The following is an 8180-nucleotide window of genomic DNA, read 5'->3' as shown; positions in this document are numbered from 1 at the left end:
CTATGGTCACCTATTTGCTACCACATTATATATAGATATATATATATATAAATTATTAAAGTTTGTAAAGCAAAAAAGAGGCATTACCAGATTAGACTGTTTGCTCTGTACTTTACAAATCATTTCTAGTAGCAGTAAAGAGGGAGGAGACATGAGTGAAGAAGAGTGGAGGACAGAGATCAAATCAGCCATTGCATCAAGCCAGGAGATCATGAAGACTGGGCCTAAGGTGTGGTATGGAAGTTTATCTTTCTTACATAAACTATGGTCTAAGTCCATGATATAAAAATATATAGAATGGGCAAAGACGGGGGGTGTTGAGGAGAGAAAATAGATTTGGAGACATTGCAGAGTTAAAACCATGTGATGGTTGATATGCTGGATTTACAGGGTGGAGGTGGGGACGGCATCTAAAATAAAATCAAGGTTTCTATCATAAAGACAGAAGGAACAGATGTCACCTGTCTGAGGCAGGGAATGTAGGGAAGGAGCAGGTTTGCAGGAACAGACAGAAGTGTCTCTGGGCCGCCCAGTTGGACACGATAAGTAGGCAGCTAGAAATAAAAAATCGGTATCTAAAAAGAGAGACTGTGGCCAGAGATCTGGGTTAGGTATGTCTCCAAAGTGTAGGCGATATCTGCCATCATAGTAAAACGTATATTTAAAGCAGGGAGAAAAATACAGTCTTTTGTGGGGGTGAGTAAAGAGAAAAGGAATCCAATAAATGATGACACTAAAAAACGCATCCTGCTCAACCTGCTCTTCCCGTCATCGTGCATTAAAAGACGAGGAGTCCTCACTTGGAGTCACCCCACTTGCTTGCTTTCATCTACAGCTCAGCTTTGGTTTCTGAGCTGTCTGCCTCTGTGTCTTTAAACTCCTTCCATTTCTCAGGTACTCTCTTCCACCTTGCCATGGAGGGTATGTCAAAAATCCTTGTTGTCTGTCTTTGTTTGTTTGTTTGTTTCCTTCTTTCTCTTTTTAAAGAATTGTCTTTTTTAAAAAAATCTTTATTTTTATTTATTTATTTTTATGTGATGCAGAGGATCGAACTCAGGGCCTCACATGTGCAAGGCAATCGCTCTACCGCTGAGCTACAACCCCAGCCCTGTTGTCTGTCTTTCTGGTGATTTATTTTTCCTGGGTTATTTTTTCTAATCTCTACTTGAAGATCTGGTGGATAGTGGTGTTGAAGTCCCTGTTGTGTAGCTCGGATTGGACATCTTGACCTCACTGAGTTTTCGTATTGTTATCTATAAAAGGCAGATGATCTGTCCTTCTAGTGTGGCTGTGTGATTAAAAGCTTCATCTAGGTCAGATGTTCCTTATGAGCCTGGCCTCAAGCTAGTTAATCCTTATGGGGAAAAGGGCACACTCATATATTGCTGGTGGGACTGTGAATTGTTGCAATCACTCTAGAAAGCAGTATGGAGATTCCTCAGGAAACTTCGAACAGAAGTAAGTTTTGAACCTGTTATCCCACTCCTTGGTATATACTGAAAGGACTCAAAATCTGCACACTATAGTGACACAGGCACATCAATGTTTACAGCAGCTCCATTCACAAGAGCTAAGCTATGGAACCAACCTAGGTGCTCTCCAACAGATGAATGGATAAAGAAATGTGGTACATATACACAATGGAATATTACTCATCCATAAAAAGAATGAAAGTATGGTATTTACCACTAAATGGATGGAACTGGAGACTATCTTGCTAACTGAGATAAGCCAATCTCAAAAATCCAAAGGCCAAATATTCTCTCTGATATATGGATACTAACACACAATGGTGGGGGCAGGGAGATAGAAGTTCACTGGATTACATAAAGGGGAAGGAAGGGAAAGGAGGGGAAATGGGAACAGGAAAGATAGTAGAAAATTAATTGGACATAACTTTCCTATGTTCATATATGAATATAAGGCCAGTGAAACTCCATATCATGTAGAACTGCAAGGACGGAATCCTAATTAGAAGAAGTTATACTCTATGTATGTATGTCAAAATACACTCTACTGTATTTAGATCATGTAGATCTAAAAATAACAAAATAAAATAATAACAAATTTTGTTTAAAAAAACTAAGTATTTTACTCATTTTTTTCTTTTTTAAAAATTTTTATTATTAGTTGTTCAAAATATTACATAGCTCTTGACATATCATATTTCATACATTTGATTCAAGTGAGTTATGAACTCTCATTTTTACCCCGTATACAGATTGTAGAATCACATCGGTTACACATCCACTTTTTTACATATTGCCATACTAGTGTCTGAAGTATTCTGCTGCCTTTCCTATCCTCTACTATCCCCCTTCTCTCCCCTCCCCTCCCCTCCCTTCCTCTCCCATCTTCTCTCTCTACCCTATCTACTGTAATTCATTTCTCCCCCTTGTTTTTTTCCCTTTCCCCTCACTTCCTCTTATATGTAATTTTATATAACTATGAGGGTCTCCTTCCATTTCCATGCAATTTCCCTTTTCTCTCCCTTTCCCTCTCACCTCATGTCTCTGTTTAAAGTTGATCTTTTCCTCCTATTCTTCCTCCCTGCTCTGTTCTTAGTTGCTCTCTTTAAATCAAAGAAGACATTTGACATTTGTTTTTTAGGGATTGGCTAGCTTCACTTAGCATAATCTGCTCTAATGCCATCCATTTCCCTGCAAATTCCATGATTTTGTCATTTTTTAGTGCAGAGTAATACTCCATTGTGTATAAATGCCACATTTTTTTATCCATTCATCTATTGAAGGGCATCTAGGTTGGTTCCACAGTCTAGCTATCGTGAATTGTGCTGCTATGAACATCGATGTAGCAGTATCCCTATAGTATGCTCTTTTAATGTCTTTAGGGAATAGTCCGAGAAGGGGAATAGCTGGGTCAAATGGTGGTTCCATTCCCAGCTTTCCCAGGAATCTCCACACAGCTTTCCAAATTGGCCGCACCAATTTGCAGTCCCACCAGCAATGTACAAGTGTACCCTTTTCTCCACATCCTCGCCAGCACTTGTTGTTGTTTTACTTCATAGTGGCTGCCAATCTTACTGGAGTGAGATAGTATCTTAGGGTGGTTTTAATTTGCATTTCTCTGACTGCTAGAGATGGTGAGCATTTTTTCATGTACTTGTTGATTGATTGTATGTCCTCTTCTGAGAAGTGTCTGTTCAGGTCTTTGGCCCATTTGTTGATTGGGTTATTTGTTATCTTCTTGTTTAATTTTTTGAGTTCTTTGTATACTCTGGATATTAGGGCTCTATCTGAAGTGTGAGGAGTAAAAATTTGTTCCCAGGATGTAGGCTCCCTATTTACCTCTCATGTAGATCTAAAAATAACAAAATGAAACAATAACAATTTTTTTTAAAAAAAACTAAGTATTTTACTCATTTTTTTTAAATAAAACACTTGATCCTTATGCTCCCTCTGTCCCATCCCGGTGGTTTGTCTCTGGCTGTTGTAACCAGCTTTGTGCATTCCTACCCTTTTCTTCCTGCTGTGGTTCAAGCTCTTGGACAATAAGGGATGCAATGTGTCTGAACTTATATTTACACCCTCTTCCTAGCACACAACGTAGGCGCAGTAGATAACGGAAAACATTTATATATGTCAGTATCTGCTAATAAATATTTCAGTAAATATCTGGAATATTGAAGGCCCTGATACATATCCACCCAAATTATGTAACTTACTGACGATTTTAAAACTACATGCTAACATAAAGAAAATATGGGCAAAGGAAATTTCTGCTTGATTTTATGAATCAAAAGCAACTAAGATGTTAAATTCTAAGCCTCTGAGGCACTATCTTATGGGCAGTGCTCCTTTTTGAGGTAAAATATTAATCCAAGCTATCACTGGAAGGAACAGCCCTACCTGACCCACTGGTAACTGAGCTAAAGACCAGCCCCCTTGGCATTTGTGGTCAGGAGTTGGAGCATGAGTCAAGTACTTGGCTCTGGGCCAGTGTGGTCAAAGCCTGATTCCCTGCACCTTTACCTGAAGTGCTCTTTCAAATCACATTTCCCAAACTGTCTGCCTCCTGCTTTTTTAGGTTGACTCTGTTCACGTCCATAAAAAAAAAAAAAAAAAAAAAAAATGAAGAATGAAAAAGAGCTACTCCCATGTAAAAAAAAAATTGTTGTCAGAACATCAAATGGAAAAAGTGCTGAGAGGAAAGGGTAAACAGATGGATCGTGGCCTGTTTTGCCATATATCAGCTCTGTGATTCTGGACTCCAATCTCTGAGTCTCAGCTTCCTCATCTGCAAAAGAGGGATACAAATTAGTATTCTGCCACCTTCCCAAGAGTCTTGCTAGGATCAGGTCAAACAATGGAAACTATTTGAAAAAGTGAGTTTCCCTCTAATTCTTCAGAGTATAAATGAAAAGAATAAATAAAGGGGGACTCCATTGAGAAAAGGATTATCACTGATCTATTGTCCTATTAGGAAAGGTTTGCTCAATTGTAAAGGGTAAATCTCGTATTTATCAGATCTTTGATGGTTAAAGAGGGAATTCTTGGACTCATTTTGAAATTGTTCTTACTTCAAAGGGCCTCCATTTTATGTGTCTGCTTGGAGCATGGTTATCCCTTAGAAATAGATTTTTGACCTAGTCTTTCATGTGTCCTTAAATCGATTGCTTTTATCTGCACACAAATCCTCAAGAAATTATAGTTTGGCACAGTTTAAGCTTGATATAAAGAATAAGCATAAGAATCTGGGAAAATAATCTGTCAGTTGTTTGTAATAATCGTCTTAAATAAGCAGTGTGTGGCTTATCGAAAGCTCGATTGAGCTAGACAAAGAAGGCAGTCAGCAGAGCCTCAGACACTGAACTCTGACCCCAGGCTGGACCTTGCACCGGGCAGCCTAGTAACAGGAAGGCAGCAAGACACACTTTGAACCAGAGGTTCTAAGGCTGCGGTGGGGTTATAGACAGGGTGACAGCTGCACTTTGCAGCCTGAACTTTGTACCTAGACACAGGGGCATTTAATCTCCATAACAGGCACTTTGTTTCATTACTTATTAACAGCTCCTCCTTGAGTAAAGTTCTTTGTTAGTGGAGCTTTAAAAACCGATCCCTCTCTCCCTTATTCCAGTCATGGGGATGGGCATCTGCTATTTGCACTGTCCCTAACCTGAGTTTGTCCTTCCGTGGGGAGGGGTTTTCTTCTGTTCAAAGTCGCCCTTTTTAGAGGTGACACTTTGTAATTAATGGCTCCAGAGGTAACACAGTGTTCTTGGGTTTACACTCAGAAAAGGTAACCACGGCTCTGATGCCATTCAGTATCACATCTGGCAGCGAACGCGGTCACTCCGCCTCTCCCTGCAAATCAGCTCTTTTCTGTTTGCTCTTCTAGCCCATTTTTTTCCCTTTTCTCCTTTTTTCCTCCTCTCCTTACTCCTTTCTCCATGTTCAGACTCTCAGTGACACTAGAGTTAATTGATGGTGACCCCTGTACCATGCATCATTCCCCACCCAGAGTAGCCAAGACCTGTTCAGTTGCAATTGGAAGTCAAAGAAAATCAAGTGTATGTTCAAGTACCCTCCTTCCCAAATAAACACATTGTACTTAACTGCAAAAAAATCAGTAACCGATACTTAGTAAGCCTGAAGGGTTAGCTATTTAAAAAGAGAGCTTGGGTTCCAGAAAAGTAAGAGTAGAACTGTTAGTGAGCTAAGCTTGTGCTACTGCCTACAAAATAAATACTAGTCATCCTGAAAATATTTGGAACCCCAGGCCCCCAAACCTGGGGCATTTGAGCCACTATCTCAACTGTCAAATTTTGTTCGACTCTCATCAATACATGTGCTTTGGTTCTTTAATACCCAGGAAGTGTTGACAGCAGCCCACCTATTTAATAACTGACAAAGACTAAAGAAGCAACCTCTGAAGCTTTTCTGGAGGGTTTGGGGGGGGGTGCGAAGAAATTAGTCTTTTGCAGTTTGGCTATTTTATCTATTTGGGGAGTAGCTAAAGTTAGTTCACACAATAATTCACCCTCTTTCATTTTTCTTCATATGTTTAAAAAATGTCTGTCTAGTTTTCATTCAACAAGAGGTCAGCCCTGGAGTGAGCCCTCTCAGGGGCACCATGCAACAAAAACTCCTGATGCCCTCCTCTGCAATCCCAGCCACAGCCAGCCCTTCAGAGTGGCTCAGCTCCACCATGGGTCTGCTGTGGCCACCAAGCCATGAATGCCAGAGCTGGGAGACCAAACCTACTTTGAGAATCAGAGTCTGAGTTGACACATTTCTGCCTTACTTCTGTCTTCTTTTCTCCTTAGTTTCCCTCTTGCTGTCTCCCTCTCATTTTCTCTCTCTCTCCACTTCTTTTTTCTTTTGTTAAGGCCTTTTCTTTCAGTTAACCACTTCAAAAACATGCTTTTCAAACTCATCATGGGAACACAGATGAAAATCCTCGGGAAGTTCTGGGGATGTCACTTGCCCACAATGTGACACCTTGGGTTCCATTGCCAGAACTACAACCAAAGAAAGAAAATAGGAAGGTGTGGGTCTGGCTTTTCTGTGCATTTTGTGCTCCCTCATCCCTCCTGTGCTTTTGCATGTCTGCCATGACAAGGGGCTTCAACCCCGTTATTTATCTTGGGGTTGGATTCAGATTGTTTATAAGAATAGAAATTGAAGACAAATATAAATCCTTCAGAAATGTTGAATCTCCAGCCTTTATGTCCAACATCGTTCCTGAATGATATACAGACCTTCTGTGTCTCAGTGCTTGGTGTTCCAGGAACTGCCCCATTTCACAGTGGAGTGGCAGGGAGACATAAAAGACCAGAGCATACATTTCACAGTTTCTGTGACAACAATGTTTTTGGCACCAAAATGCTGCATTTTGAGGCTCCTAGGACTTGCTCCTTTCCAAGAAGTCATTGCTTACTTTCTTTCAAAGCACCTCAACACCTGCTGTTGGCTCTCCAAATCCTCCTCCCAAGACTTTGAATTAGGGCGCACCTGTTAGGGACTTGCTCAATCAGAAAAATAGTAGGACTTTTCAGAATCCTACTTACCTTTGCCCTGAAAGCAATGCAGTCAGATACTTTGGCAGCACATTTAGGACATCTAGGGATGCAGACATGGCTTCTCTATTCTGTCTCAATTATCCCAGAGAGAACATAGCAATTGAACCTTGATTTACATCCCCTCCTCACTCCACCTGCCTTTAAGCCTGTAATCTTGCCACCTGCTCCGGGCAGGTTTAACAAAGTGTAAACAAAGGTGATTGCAGTTTGCTGATCACCAAAGGACCTAAGACAAAACTGACAGGCTTTTATATGCACTACATTAATCCGCGCCAAGAGATGAGCAATGTAAGGTTTATTGAATTTATTTTTGAAATCAAGGAAACAAACTGATTATCCATTAGATTCTTAACTCCTACCCAATAAGTGCAAACTTAAAACTGAGATCAATATTTCATGAAATTCCCAGTACTGATTCCTTTTAATTGTCCATATCCTCTGATCTCTTCTCCTAGTACACACATTCATATATACCCAGGAGAACAGAAGAAAGGAGATGGGGAAAACAGACAGAAATTTTATTGTAGATTAGAAGGAATACCACCAGGGTCAGCAACCCAGGTTAAGTCTCTGCATGAGGATATGTACCAACTGCCTGTAAAATGATGTTTTGGAGGATATAGTCACTGGATTCTAGGTTGAAAAGTTGAAGGAGAGAATTTTTAAAAAGGAAACTAGCAAGCACAGGGGCATTGCCATACTGAAAGCAAAAAGGGATATATAGAGGTCTGGAGTTGCGGCTCAGTGGCAGAGCTTGTGCCTTGCACATGTGAGGCACTGGGTTGCATGCTCAGCACCAGATAAAAATAAATAAACAAAGATATTGTGTCCATGTATACCTAAAAAATATTTTTTTTTAAAAAAAGAGATATATATAGAGAAAGTACATTATCTAAGAAAGGTGCTGCTAGGTCCTTATCTCTGGGCCATCTTATTAACCTCTCTTGAAATTTGCAGACCAATCTCCTTTCTTCCCCTCACACTCAGATTTCTTCTTTATAGGAAATACATGGTTAAAAAAGAATAGAGAATAGTGGTAAACTTGCCTAGTACTGAATTGTTAGATAGGGTATAAGGTTAGATTCTGACTACTTATTCCTCAACATAATCAAGTCCATGGTCCCCTAATTTCCACTGG

At 40.1% G+C, this 8180-nt stretch overlaps 1 long non-coding RNA gene across 1 annotated transcript; it reads right to left on the bottom strand.

Annotated features, from left to right (window-relative positions):
- Positions 1–2138: 2138 nt before the first annotated feature.
- Positions 2139–7344, bottom strand: LOC144375899 (uncharacterized). Its single transcript, XR_013435750.1, has 3 exons — positions 7031–7344; positions 3993–4257; positions 2139–3321 (listed from the first exon to the last, which is right to left on the bottom strand). It is a non-coding gene; the product is annotated as an uncharacterized LOC144375899 (long non-coding RNA).
- Positions 7345–8180: the final 836 nt, after the last annotated feature.

Source organism: Ictidomys tridecemlineatus, chromosome 3 (assembly GCF_052094955.1).
Source record: "Ictidomys tridecemlineatus isolate mIctTri1 chromosome 3, mIctTri1.hap1, whole genome shotgun sequence".
In the NCBI taxonomy this organism is placed as follows: Eukaryota; Metazoa; Chordata; class Mammalia; order Rodentia; family Sciuridae; genus Ictidomys; species Ictidomys tridecemlineatus.
The sequence above is the reverse complement of the archived record's forward strand: the minus strand, read 5'-3'. Positions and strand labels throughout refer to the sequence as shown.